Source organism: Oryctolagus cuniculus, chromosome 10 (assembly GCF_051225735.1).
Source record: "Oryctolagus cuniculus isolate XC-2025 breed Fujian yellow rabbit chromosome 10, ASM5122573v1, whole genome shotgun sequence".
NCBI lineage: Eukaryota > Metazoa > Chordata > Mammalia > Lagomorpha > Leporidae > Oryctolagus > Oryctolagus cuniculus.
In genome coordinates, this window is record NC_142876.1 from 65,855,119 (window position 1) to 65,869,719 (window position 14,601).

The 14,601-nt window shown below is 47.8% G+C and overlaps 1 long non-coding RNA gene across 1 annotated transcript; it reads left to right on the forward strand.

The window, feature by feature from the left end:
- The first annotated feature begins 210 nt into the window (after positions 1 to 210).
- LOC149123800 (uncharacterized) lies at positions 211 to 12,831 on the forward strand. Its single transcript, XR_016215144.1, has 3 exons — positions 211 to 353; positions 6,129 to 6,259; positions 11,384 to 12,831. It is a non-coding gene; the product is annotated as an uncharacterized LOC149123800 (long non-coding RNA).
- Positions 12,832 to 14,601: the final 1,770 nt, after the last annotated feature.

Genomic DNA, 14,601 nt, shown 5'->3' on the forward strand with positions numbered 1-14,601 from the left:
GAAAGGAAAGGTTGAAATGGCAGTGAGACGTCCGTGGCAGACTGGGGAAGGGGTCGTGTGACACAGACACAAGATGGCATTGACAATGTTGCAGCCAGTGTTTTATGTTAATAGCATGAGGATGTCCCTTAAAATGCTGACCAGTGGTAGCTCATCAGCCCCAGGGGGTGTGGCATCTTAAGCATCACATGAGGGGGCCCCATTCCTTCCTCTGTGCAGGTGCAGGCCTCCTGGTGCTTTAAGGATAATGCTCCATGAGAAAGGACAAACCTTGGGGCAAAGTGGCCTGAGAAGCTCTTCCCTGAAGAAGACCCCACACAGACCCTGGGTACGCGATGGCCACCCTGGAAAAGGTATGGGAAGTCTGGTCTCTGAGACCTCCACTCTCCTCCGATTAGGGGGTAATGAAAATGGGTCTTCTGGGAAGGCACTGGGAGGGGGGGGTGTCTTCTCCTGTCCGCAGTTTTGTTCAATGTAGGCTCTGACACTGGAACCTTTTCCCTTATGCCTCAGTAACCTCTGGGTACAGCATTTGTTGGCCATCCGGAGGGTCCTTTCTGTGGTTGTGAGAGCCTTGTGGCCCTCATAGACTCTGGTAGGTGATATGGAAGGCCTCTGCTCCTAAATACGTGGCTCAGTTTCCCAAGGGGCCAGCGCACACACATGGCCGTCAGAATGCTGTCACTCACTGATTGATGGGAAGACCCTCCCTGTGCAGGCAACACCCAGGCGTGGGATGCGATGGAGGTTTGTGGGGTGGTGCTGTGAGTTACAAGCTGGCTTCCTATGTCCCCTTTCCTTATCCTGGGGGGTAAGACTCCCCTCAGTGAATCTTCTCTGGATTTTCCAGCTTCATAAAACAAAAAGGTGGAAATCAACACTTGCTTTTCTCAAAATTAACATTTTAATGATGAAAGCATATTTAAAATTTCTATTATGACAAAATATGTCCTGAAACAAAATGCAAAGACAAGTGACATACTGGAAATGCATGTAACAGTTATGACAAATATTAACATGGAAAATGGTGCCAAAAAAAAAAAAACTGCTCATCAACTAGAGAAAGACAAGTTAGTAGGAAAAAGTGAATACAGGCAGGCACCGCGGCTCACTAGGCTAATCCTCCGCCTGTGGCGCCGGCACCCCGGGTTCTAGTCCTGGTCAGGGCGCCGGACTCTGTACCGGTTGCTCCTCTTCCAGTCCAGCTCTCTGCTGTGGCCAGGGAGTGCAGTGGAGGATGGCCCAGGTCCTTGGGCCCTGCACCCGCATGGGAGACCAGGAGAGGCACCTGGCTCCTGGCTTCAGATCAGCGTGGTGCGCCGGCTGCTGCACTCCGGCAGCCATTGTGGGGTGAACAAATGGAAAAGGAAGACCTTTCTCTCTCTCTCACTGTCCACTCTGCCTGTCAAAAAAAAAAAAAAAAAAAAGTGAATACAGCAAAGAGAAAAATCTGAGAAAATAAAACAGAAATGATCCTTAAATACGTCACTAGAAGCTATGGAAGTAAAATCTTTTAAAAATCTTTAAGGTTTGTTTCTATTAATGATTGATGGGGGTATGGGAAAGGCTATTCTCAATGTTGCTGATGGAAGAGTAAATCCACAAGACATGGCAGGCTGCACTTAATACAAGCCTGCCCTGTGGCCAGCCATTCTACTCTGGAATTCACATTAGAGACACATTTTGGGGGCATCAGCCACCAGTTAGCCATGTATCTGTTCCATTGCTAATGTAGTCAAAGAATCTCTAGACAGCCAGCTAAAGACTATATGTCCCAGCCTCCTGTAAGGCTGAATTTGACCATGTGACCAAGTTTCAGCCAGTGGGACATAAGAAAAGACTGCAATTATTAGAACAATCCCTTAAAGGGAAACAGCATGCCTCCTCTTCTCCTTTTGTCATTTTCCAATAGCCAGTGTTACTAGGGAGGAGAAGGGGAGTTAAGAGATATGCATATGAGGTGAAGGCCGTGTGAAGGTGGAAGCAGAAGACCAGCGTGGTGCTGACAGTCACCAGAAGGCGGAAAAGTAAAGACGCTCCCTACAGAAGTACTGACATGTGGGGTGAACAGACGATGTGCAACTGGCCAAGACCATCCCCATATGTCATGATGGCTTCTGTTGTGGCAGCTCCCAGAAGATACAGCAATGTCCCAGACAGCAATGTCCGCTGCAGGAATGAAGACTGTCCCATTCTTGTAAAGCACCATTTTGACCCTAAAGATGGTTTCCCACAGATGACCCAAGTCAATAATCTGGAACAAATCCTCTCACTACCATTCTAGAAACTTCTTGTGCAGAAATTCTGTGACTTTATCCATCTGATACACCACTGGTAGCCAATATGTGCTCACTTTTGCTCTTAGAATGTGTGGGAAGAGCCTTTCAGCCAGAACCACCATCTTCCATTCACCAAGATGACGAACACAAAGGGAAAGAGGAGAGGCACCGGACACATGTTCTCCAGGGCTTTCAGAAAACGCGGAGTTGTTCCTTTGGCCACATACACGTGCATTTACAAGAAAGGTGACATTGTAGACATCAAGGGCATGGGTACAGTTGAAAAAGGAAGGCCCCATCAATGTCACCATGGCCAAACTGGGAGAGTCTACAGTGCTACCCAGCATGCTGTTGGCCTTGTTGTAAACAAACAAGTGAAGGGCAGGATTCTTGCCAAGAGAATAAATGTGGGTATTGAACAGATTAAGCACTCTAAGAGCTGAGACAGCTTCCTGAAGCGTGTGAAGGAAAATGACCAGAAAAAGAAGGCAGCCAAAGAGAAGGGCACCTGGGTTCAACTACAGCGCCAGCCTGCTCCACCCCGAGAAGCCCACTGTGTCAGAACCCATGGAAAGCAGCCTGAGCACTGGAACCCATTCCTTATGAATTCTTGGCATAATAAGTGTAAAAGAATTAAATAAATAAAATACCCCTGGATTGCAAAAAAAAAAAATGTGTGGGAAGAATAAGAGGATGGATGTGATGAATCGTTTTCAGAATATGCTTTGAAGCATTGAAGCAGACAACTTTTTTTTTTTTTTTTGACAGGCAGAGTGGACAGTGAGAGAGAGAGAGAGAGAGAAAAGTCTTCCTTTGCCGTTGGTTCACCCTCCAATGGCCGCCGCACCGCGCTGATTCGATGGCAGGAGCCAGGAGCCAGGTGCTTTTCCTGGTCTCCCATGGGGTGCAGGGCCCAAGCACCTGGGCCATCCTCCACTGCACTCCCTGGCCACAGCAGAGAGCTGGCCTGGAAGAGGGGCAACCGGGACAGAATCTGGCGCCCCAACCGGGACTAGAACCCGGGGTGCCGGCGCCGCTAGGCGGAGGATTAGCCTAGTGAGCCGCGGCGCCGGCCTGAAGCAGACAACTTTTAAGGCTGCCCTGAGCCCACCCTCCTCGTGTGGAGCCATGAAGAATGGTCGCTTCTCAAGGTGGTAGATTGAAAACTTGTTTGTTGATGCAGCCCTCCACTCCCACCAGCAGGAGGCAGGGCATCCCCCATCACCCAAGGGGCTCATCCCACACCGGGCAGAGATCCAGCTGGCAAGCTTTCCTGATGAGAAAGGTTCTGGGTGCCTGCCCACAACTGCAGTTCCTGTGGTGTGGAAGCACTCAGCTCTGAGAGTTGATAGGAGTAGGTCAAGGTTGCCTGCTTCTTGGAAAACAGCTGAAGGCGAGGAGAAAACTTGTCCCATCTCAGACTGGCTCCTCTTGTCGCCTGGCCTTGACCAAGCCCGTAGCTCTTTCCAATAGTTGGATTCAATTGCAGGTTAAAGTGACTTAGGTGCCAGACCCACTCACCTCTTCAGTCTGTCCCATTTCCTTTCCCTCCCCCTCTAACCTCTGGACAGGATGAGCAGCTTTTCAAGACTGTTGCCACCAGGAGGAGGAAGTCATATAACTCTGCAAAGAGATCAATATCCGAGTTAGGAACTTTTATTTTCCTGTACTCTTCCAAATGATACACATTTGTTTGTATGCAGTCTGTGTGTATACCTAACCATGCACACTTTAATCATGTCTGTGTGTGCAAATTGACCTGTCTACACCAACTCCATCACAACCACCTCTAAGTATAAGAGTGAGCAGGTGTACAAGCATGCATTCCAGAAGGTCGTGGCTGGGGAAGCAGCAGCTTTAGCCTCCCCTAAACCCTTTCAGTTTCACTGTTGCGATGTGGCAAAGCACATGCATGCATCAGGTTAACATACACATGTGTATGATATATGCACATATGTGTAGACTGCCATGCTATCTGTGGCAGATACAATTTACGTGTGTGGCATATCCAGGAGTGGAAGCACTCTAGGCCAAGTGTCATCCAGATGTTCCAGACCATTGTGAAAATCGGTGGTTGCACCCCACGCTGTATCGCTTTACTCCAAGGATCTAAGTACCCTCCAAAGGGAGAGACTCAGAGGCAGGTGCCAGAGGCATCTGTGGCTAAGATCCGGGCAGGAGAGCAGATTGGACTGCGTGACGGCAGCAGCTCGATGTCTGTCTCAGACATCAGTAGCTTCCATTGTTTCTCCTTCTCATGATTCCGCTCACACCTCTAGGGTCTGGCACATGAGATGAAAAGGAACTTTCTCTGTCACTCAGTGATAAGCAGAGGTGACGCTGTCGTGTCTGTGTTTTTAGCCCTCGTGGGGGAAGGTTTTTTGTTTTGAGTCTTTCTTTATTTAAAAATTTATTTTAGTTATTTGAAAGGCAAAGAGGGAGGGTGGGGGGAGGGAGGGAGGGAAGGAGGGAGAGAGAGACCTTCAGGGCTGTCCTGGTGGCGTCCTAGATAGTTCTTTTTCCTTGTGGTTCAGTATGCAGCCAAGGCTCACACATGTACACGCGGGTGTCCATGGCCCGTTAACCATCCCAGGGAGAGAACAATCCCAACACCATCTTTGTTTCTTCTACCAGTGAGTGCTGTGAAGGGCACATCCTCTGTTTGTCTGACTCTGTCCTTGTAATGATGTTTAGGTCAAGCCCTTCCGGCAAGAACACTATTTGGGGAATTGGTGAACAGCTCACTCTTCACAATAGGAATGCATGTGATTGTTGGTGCTTAAAGCCCTAGAACCAAAGCCAGCAACACGGGGTTCTTCCACAGCTCCCCCCTTCCACAGTGAACGCCGACAACAGGTGGCTCTCCACAGCCATGGGTTCTACAGCCTCAGCTTAAACCAGCCTCAGATGGAAAAGGCTCAGAAAAAGTCCCATCTTCATGAAACTAGTACATATTTTTGTTCTTGTCATTGTTCCCTTAATAATATAGCATGACAACAATGCACATAATATTACAATGTATTAGGCATATAGAGGGGATTTATAGTCTATAAGAGGATATGCAAGGGTTATATGCAAATATTACACTATTTTATATATGGGACTTGGGCATCTGTGGGAGCCCGGGGACGGGGGGCAGTCCTGGAGCCCATTCCCTGCAGACACCAGGGCTGACTGGGTTTGCTCATTGTTCTAATCTGCAGTCCAAACCCAAGAGTTCTAGATTTCAAATTGCAATACCACTGAAGGAACATACTCAATTCCAGGGTTAAGATTTCTTAACCTGGGGCTGGTGCTGTGGCTCAATGGATAAAGCCACCACTTGTGGCACTGGCATCCCATATGGGTGCTGGCTCAAGTCTTGGCTGCTCCACTTCCCATCCAGCCCCCTGCTAATGCATCTGGGAGAACAGCAGAAAGTGGCCCAAGTGCTTGTGCCTCTTCACCCATGTGGAAGACCTAAAAGAAGCTCCTGGCTCCTGGCTCCTGGCTCCTGGCTCCTGGCTCCTGGCTCCTGGCTCCTGGCTTCAGTCAGGCCTGGCCCTGGCCATTGCAACCATCTGGGGAGTAAACCAGTGAATGAAAGATTACCCCCCTCCCTTTCTCTCTGTAACTCTACCTTTCAAATAAATAAATAAATCTTTATTTAAAAAAGATTTCTTATCCTTTGTTGTTGTCATTGTTAGAATTTTATTCCACTGAAGGTATACTATTGGAGTATTATTTTAAATACTAATTGTTTTATATTTATATAGGATATTATTGATAATGTTAAAAAGCTATAAATAATTAGCATACATCGTTTTGTTGAAATATTAAAAAATTGAGTATTTCCATTTCTTAATAAAGTTAAAGGGAGGAATTAAGAAGAAAAAGAAGAAAATGCAAATGGAACCAAGAAATTTCAACAGATTCTTAGAAAAGAAGTGGTGACGGAGAAGAGGAAGCCACAATGCCCAGTGTGTGCCCAGGAATACCAGGTAGGAAAGGGATTGGCTCAGGCTGCCCTCCCCGAGTGGGCGGAGGCCCTGGGACTTCCCGATGCAAGGGGGAACGAGGCTGAGCATGGGGAAGAGGCACCGGGATCCAACAATGGTTGTCCCCTACCTCACCTACAGTCCAGCTCCCTGTCCTGAGCAGGTCATCTATTTCCTGCATAGACACAGGTGGTCACAACTTCCCCAGACCCATCACTGTTGGTCCCTTGGTAAGCTGTCTGCCACCCACTCACAAAAGAGGCCTGCAGGCCTTCCGGTCTGCTCCCCAGTGACTCACTCTTCAATCTGAGTGGGCAAACTAGGGTACAATCCATACAAGAAGAACCCCAACAGGCAGGCAAACACATACACACACACACACACACACACACACACACAGGGAAACAGAACTGTAGAGGCAATATTTAAAATTAAAGTAAAAACCTCAGGAATATCCTCAGAGGGTCTGACGAGGATATTAAACCAACAAATCAAGAAATGGAGAAATCAAAACCACAGTTTTACTATGTAAAAATATGACATGTGGTCAAATGTACTATTGTTCACAAATATTCACTCCCTGGCTGAGGGAGGATGCTACTTCCCACACTGCAAGACCTGGTCACGTGACTTGCCTTGGCCAATGAGCCATGAACAAAAGTGAACCCAAGCAGAAACTTTAGGTTCAAATGTATGGTTTGCCAGACGCTCTACTCTCTTAGCAGCCCAGCCATGGTACAGAGGTGGGTTATGGATGTAGGGCTTGAGCTGGCTAGAGACCTCTCTTGTTGGAAGTCACTGAGCCTCCAGTGCCATTACCACAGCATATCTCAGCCTGTACTGGTTGATACAGTAATCAACATTTAAGCACTGAACATGTTTAATGCATTAAAAGATTGGAAACATAAAAGTCAAGAAAATTCTGGGAACCAGGTTTGTGGCATAGTGGATTAAAGTCGTTGCCTGCAGTACCCGCATTCCGTATGGGCACTAGTTTGAGTCCCAGCTGCTCCCCTTCTGATCCAGCTCCCTGCTAATGTGCCTGGGAAAACAGCAGAAGATGGCTCAAATGCTTGAGCCCCTTTGCCCATGTGAGAGACCTGGAAGAAGCTCCTGGCTCCTGCTTTGGCCTGGCCCAACATGGCCATTGCAACCATCTGGGGAGTAAAACAACAGATGGAAGATTCTGTGTGTGTGTGTGTGTTTCTCTCTCTCTCTCTCTCTCTCTCTCTCTCTGTAATTCTCACTTTCAAAATTAATTAATTAGTTAAAAAAATTCTGGAGGCATAGCAGGCTAAACATCTGCCTGTGGCGCTGGCATTTTATTACGTGTGCCAGTTTGAGTCTCAGCTGTTCCACTTCTGTTCCAATTCCAAGCTGATGCCTGAGAAAGTAGTAGAAGATGGCCCAAGTGCTTGAACCTCTGCACCCACATGGGAGACCCAGAAGAAGCTCCTGGCTCCCGGCTTCAGATGGGCCCAGCTCCAGCTATTGCGGCCATTTGAGGAGCGAATCAGTGGATGAAAGACTGCTGTCTCTGTGTCTCCCTCTCTCTGTAACTCTGCCTCTCAAGCAAATAAATACATCTCTAAAAAAAAAATTCTAGGGCCAGAATTGTGGCCCAGTGAGTTAAGCTGCCACTCAAGATAATGGCATCCCATATCAGAGAGCCAGTTCAAGTTCCCAATGTTCTACTTCCAATGTACATTGGAAGATGTTCCTGGAGAGACAGTGGAAGATGGCCCTGTACTTAGGCCCCTGCCACATATGAGGAAGTCCTGGATGGAGTTCCTGCTTCCTGACTTCAGCCTGCCCTGATCAGGATGTTGCAGCCATTTTTTTTTTAATTAAAAAAAAATTTTTTTGACAGGCAGAGTGGACAGTGAGAGAGAGACAGAGAGAAAGGTCTTCCTTTTGCCATTGGTTCACCCTCCAATGGCTGCCGCGGCTGGCGCGCTGCGGCCGGCTCATCGCACTGATCCAAAGGCAGGAGCCAGGTGCTTCTCCTGGTCTCCCATGCGGGTGCAGGGCCCAAGTACTCGGGCCATCCTCCACTGCACTCCCGGGCCACAGCAGAGAGCTGGCCTGGAAGAGGGGCATCCGGGACAGAATCCGGCGCCCCGACCGGGACTAGAACCCGGTGTGCCGGCGCCGCTAGGCGGAGGATTAGCCTAGTGAGCTACGGCGCTGGCAGAGGATGTTGCAGCCATTTAATGAATGAACCGGTGGATAGTAAATCAATCTCTCTCTCTCCCCCTTCCCTCTCTCTCTCTCTCAGATTTTCAAATAAATAAATCTTGTCTTAAAAAACAAGAAAATTAATTAAAAGATTTAATAATACAAGTCAAAGAAATCTGGAAAGTAGAATAGACAAGAAGAAAAGCAGACAAGAAAATTAGAGATTCAACACCAAAAATGTTGATATCCTAATAATAGATATTCTAAATGAAACAACACAGAAAACTACTGAGAATTATTCAATAAATAAAAATATGAGCCTTCATAGAAGAATATAAATCTCCTGTATTATTGGATCTATCATCAGCCTGGAACTATTAATACAAAGACCATCTCCAAGGCACATTTTCAAGAGGTTTCTTATCACCAGAATGGAACAATTCTTTAAGCTTAATAATAAGAAAAAGAAAAACTAGCTTACATTAAATAGAAACAAAAATCAGGATGATATCAGGAGTCATAACACTAGAATTAGAAGATAAAGCAATAATACGTTTAGAATTCTGAAAGAAAATATTTACATTTGAGAATTCTGTAACCAGCCAAATTATCTGTCACATATGAGCAAAACAAACACACAAAGACCTATAAAATTCTAAAGAATACTCCTGGCCGGTGCCGTGGCTCACTAGGCTAATCCTCCACCTTGTGGCGCCGGCACACCGGGTTCTAGTCCCGGTCGGGGCACCGGATTCTGTCCCGGTTGCCCCTCTTCCAGGCCAGCTCTCTGCTGTGGCCAGGGAGTGCAGTGGAGGATGGCCCAAGTGCTTGGGCCTTGCACCTGGTTCCTGCGCCTGCCGCGGCCGGTGTGCTGCGGCGGCCATTGGAGGGTGAACCAACGGCAAAAGGAAGACCTTTCTCTCTGTCTCTCTCTCTCACTGTCCACTCTGCCTGTCAAAAAAAAAAAAAAAAAAAAAAGGAATATTCCTACAGTGTACTGTCCTACAACATGAATATATAGGAGAAAAATAACACCATGGAACCCAGGAAGCAATGGACCCAACCCAGGATAGCAGGAAGGCACCCACAGCACAGTGAATATAATCTGCATGTACCTGGAAAGCAACCAGTAGACATGGAAGCAAGAATGTGAAGCGACCCAAGCAGGCAACTGTGACTGCTGCTGAGTGTATCCTGAACAGTGCACTAGAGACGTCTAACAGAACATGTCTGCCAGCACCAGGACGGCCCAACTAAGCCCCAGAGGTGCCCCGGAGACGGTAACACCAACAAGAAATTTTACACTATTGGCAACTGTAATCAGTGCTAAGTTGGAGGTAAATATCTATAGATGGCTGAATGTCTATGGTACATCCATTCAGCAGCCATTAAAAAGAAGGAAGCAGGGGCCAGCACTGTGGAGCAGTAGGCTAAGCCTCCATCCGAGGCACTGACATCCCATATGGGTGCCAGTTCTAGTTCCGACTGTTCCACTTTCAATCCAGCTCCCTGCTTATAGCCTGGGAAAACCAGTGGAAGACGGCTCAAGTGCTTGGGTCCCTGCACCTGCGTGTAGGACCTGGAAGAAGCTCTTGGCTCTGGGCTTCAGATCGACTCAGCTCTGGCCATTGCAACCATTTGAGGAATGAACCAGCTGATGGAAGACCTTTCTCTCTGCCTCTCCCTCTCTCTGTCTGTAACTCTACCTGTCAAATAAATAAAATAATCTTAAAAAGGGGGGGGGGCAGATATGTGTGCACAGATCATAGATAATTGATAAGATACAGTTTTAAATTTCTATTTATTTGAGAGAGAGTTCCCATCTGCTGATTCACTCCCCAGATGTCTGGCAGCGGGGCTGGGCTGAGCCAAGGGACAGAGCTGGGAACACAGTGCAAGTATCCTACTTGGGTGGCAGGAACATGAGCCGCCAGTGCTGCTTCTTAGGGTCTGCATTAGCAGGAAACTGGAAGCAGGAGCTAGAGCCAGGTATCAAACCCAAGTACTCCAGTATGAAGCTAAGGAATCTTAACCTATTATATCCCAACCACTAGGCTAAACACTCACCCCCCAATATAAGGTGTACTATTAAATAACAAAATCCAGGCACAAACTAGTGTGTACAATATGCTATCATTTACATGGGAAAAAAAGAAAATATATTTATATTCATTGACACACACAAATGTTTGTATAAATAGAAAGTACCATATTTGAAGTAGGGCTATTGGATAAAATTTAGGATCCCTAGTTAAAGTTTAATTTCAAATAAACAATGGAAGTTTTTCGTTATACCCTATGCAATACTTGGGATGAACAACTACTCATTTGAATCTGACGTTCAAACTTAAGTGAGCAACATGCATTTATATGTGCTAAATCTGGCGATGCTGCTTTGAGATGATGAAGTCTTTGCAATGTAATGCTCCATCAGACATTTAACATAATGGCAAAGCACACACTGAAAATAGAGGCAACACCCCCCTCCGAACACAAATTCCTACACCAGGGACAATTGGCGTGGTGTCCTTGGAGCTGTGAGGTGCAGACCCGGTTCCAGAACAGCGCGTTGAGTTGCTGGGATGGAAACATGCTGGGGACAGGGACTCTGTGGCCCAGGAGGCCACTGGCACTCAGTGCACAGCAGCCTGTATCTGTTCTTCAGGCCCCAGTGGGGCAGAGAGTGATTCCAGACCCCATGTACTGCTTCCATGCTTGAGTCGTTTCCTCCTGGTCTGACTTAAAGAGGAACCACGCCAAACAGCTGTGGTCACGTGGTTTTCCCACCCTCTCACCCTAAGTCACCACTGACCTGAAGCCCCTGTGGCATTTGTGCTTATATTTGTTGGCAGTTAGAGCCACACGCATTACAGTATTTTGACTTGAGTGATTTAAAGAGCATTGTTATATTCCCTTTGTAGGTAGTTATTTTATAAATTTTGTTTACAGTTATTTGGGTAGGATCCTGCTGACAACTGAATGGATATCAGTGGCAAATTTTGGCAAGGACAGAAGAAATCACGGAAGCCAGTTCTCCTTCCCCTCCTACAGAGTGAAAGCAATACTTCCTCTTGGGGTAGGGAGGGGGCAGATGTTCCTCCTGCCTGTCTTCAAAATCTCTGCACGAATCCTGCAGAATTCTTCCCCTGCCTGCCTGCAGCCATGACTGCCACAAGCTGGCCCCAGGCTCCCAGGCACGCAGCTGGGTTGCTAATTTCTGTGTACCTAGTGGTTTCCACTGAAGGGACTTGGAAGACTGTACCAGCTATCCCCCGTGGAGGAGACATGCTCATGGAGGCCAGGTGCCACGTCCAAGGTCACGGTGTTGGTTAATAGCCAAGCCAGGACTGTCTGTCTTCTCTGTTGGACACAGACCTGTGCATCTTCTGCTTTCTTCCTTTCATTGGTTTTTTCTTAGTCCACACAGCCACACACACACACACACACACACACATACACACACATACACACACATGCACCAACACACACATATACACACACACATACATACATACCCAGCTCCCAGCTGGGTTCCCTTTCCTCTTCCAGGTTTCTATGAAATGCCCCACACCAGGCAGAGGACTGATGCCCAAGTAGGGAGCCAAGAGCTGCCCCCAGAATTCAGAGTCACAGCTTCCCGCAGAGCATATCCTGATAGCTGGAAACAGGAGTTAGACGAGAACTGAACAGGGCGACCCCACCATCCACTGCCCATCGCCCCCAGCAGGCTGCTCTACATGCAGATTCCTCTTTCGAATGTCCCAAGAAGTCTGGCTCGTGCCTGTTGAGTAGAGTGTCCTTGTGACTCACCGTGCACAGCCCAGCCAGGCATGGCACCAGCTCTCATTGTCCTCACCTCGCTCTCCCTTTTTCCTCACTCTCACTGCTCTCGGTTTGAGCCTCTGCTACGGTTTGAATGTCTCCTCCCAAACTGAAGTGGCAATGGCCCTTGCAATACAGTAGTCAGACAGGACCTTTAAGAGGTCATGTGAGGGCTCTCTCACAGGAGCGTGTTGGTTACTGAAGGAAGGGGCTCCTGAAAAAAAGCAAATGAGTCTGCAGGGGGCCTGAAACCTAGTGGTTAAGACAGCAGCTAAGAGGCCCACATCCCAGACGGGAGGACCAGGAGTTGATGCCCAGCTCTGGCTCCTGCTGCCAGCTAACGACACCCCAGGAGGCAGCGGTGGTGGATGAAGTGCTTGGGCTCCTGACACCCACATGGGAGACCTGATGGAGGTCTCTCTGCTCCCAGTTTCAGCCCAGCCCAGTCTTCATTGTTGCAGACATTTGAGCAAATGGGATTTCTCTCTCTCTCTCTCTCTCCTCTCAAATAAATAAAAATACATACTTTAGAAAGCAAAAAAAGATGCATCTGGCCTGCTTTTCGCTCTTCCCCATGTGCTTCCTCGCCTGGTTATAACACTGAGGATGCTCCTCACCAGCACCCCCTCCCGGGAGTCTTGGTATTCTAGAAGCTCTATTTTAAACAGTGGGTTAATGGAAAAGGAGTTCAATCTTACTTACAAGGTGATCACGTGGGCAATTTGTTGTCCATAATTTACTTAACCAACAGGCTGTTAGGCATCCTCTACACAATCTCCAAATTCATAAATTAAGTTCTGTGAAATAAAATTAACCAGTTTTGTTACTGAGTAACCCCTGGAATCACCCCCTAAGACAGACATGTGCTTACGAAGCAAGGCAAAGTGTCATCCCGGGACAGCAGTTTTTGAAAATTCACACTTAATGGTTTGGATTAGTTCTAACTCTATCCGAGGCAGAAATAAAAGAAGGACACGCCTCTTTTGTTCTTGTTGATTAGCCTAATTTAATCTTCTGGTCAATTATACATTTTTTGGCTATTTTGAAGAAACAAAAAGGGAGATGATTTATCTGTGTAAGTCTAGAAGGATCTCAATATTACATTTCAAAGGTAGTTGCATCAAAAATTATGCATTTGACACCAGAGCCAAGACTTATGACCACAAAGACAATTAGTTGTGAGTTAGTGGTTCTTGCAGGCAGCTGGAATGACTTTCTGGTACTACGTCAGCGGCTTCACATTACTTTAACTGAAACCCTCGGGAAAGGCTTCTCAAGGAGGAAGAAGCTCATTTTGACCTAAAGGGTGGGGATCCACAGCCCCGGATCACAGCCCCATCAGTCTGGTGTCTGCTGGAAGAACACACGAGAAAGGAGGATCACGTGGAGAACCAGGAAGCAGACACGAACCATGCTGGGCTTACAGAACCATCCCTCTCGGGCAGGCAAGCCGGCCACCAGGTGCACCTCCCAGGTGCCAAAAGAGATCCAGCAGCCCATGAATCATCAGTGTCAGACTTCGGGGTTTAAATGTCCGTGTGAGCTGGGGAGCCAAATCCTGCTCATACCACAGCAAGCCCTTCTTATTTACCTCCATCGGCAGTGGAACCCACCGCCATTCGTTCCTTGCTGTGCAAGTACTCAGCTGCCCAACTTGCAGTTTAATTTTTTAATTTGATTTATTCAACTTGTATTTGTTAAAAGACTGATGCATTTATTTGAAAAACAGAGATACAGAAAGAGGGGAGAGAGTGAGAGAGAAATATCTTCCATCCACTGGTTCACTCCCTGAATGGCTGCAATGGCTGGGGCTGGGCCAGGCTGAAGCCAGGAGCCAGGAGCTTCTTCCAGGTCTCCCACTTGGGTGCAGAGGACCAAGCACTTGGGCCATCTTCCACTGCTTTCCCAGGTACATTAGCAAGGAGCTGGATGGGAAATGGAGCAACCTGGACCAGAACCAGCACCCATATGAGATGCTGGCACTGCAGGCAGAAGGTTAACCTTCGGGCCGGCGCCGCGGCTCACTAGGCTAATCCTCCGCCTTGCGGCGCCTGACACACCGGGTTCTAGTCCTGGTCGGGGTGCCAGATTCTGTCCCGGTTGCCCCTCTTCCAGGCCAGCTCTCTGCTGTGGCCAGGGAGTGCAGTGGAGGATGGCCCAAGTGCTTGGGCCTTGCACCCCATGGGAGACCAGGAGAAGCACCTGGCTCCTGCCATCGGATCAGCGCGGTGCGCCGGCCGTGGCGGCCATTGGAGGGTGAACCAACGGCAAAGGAAGACCTTTCTCTCTGTCTCTCTCTCTCTCACTGTCCACTCTGCCTGTCAAAAAATTTAAAAAAAAAGAAA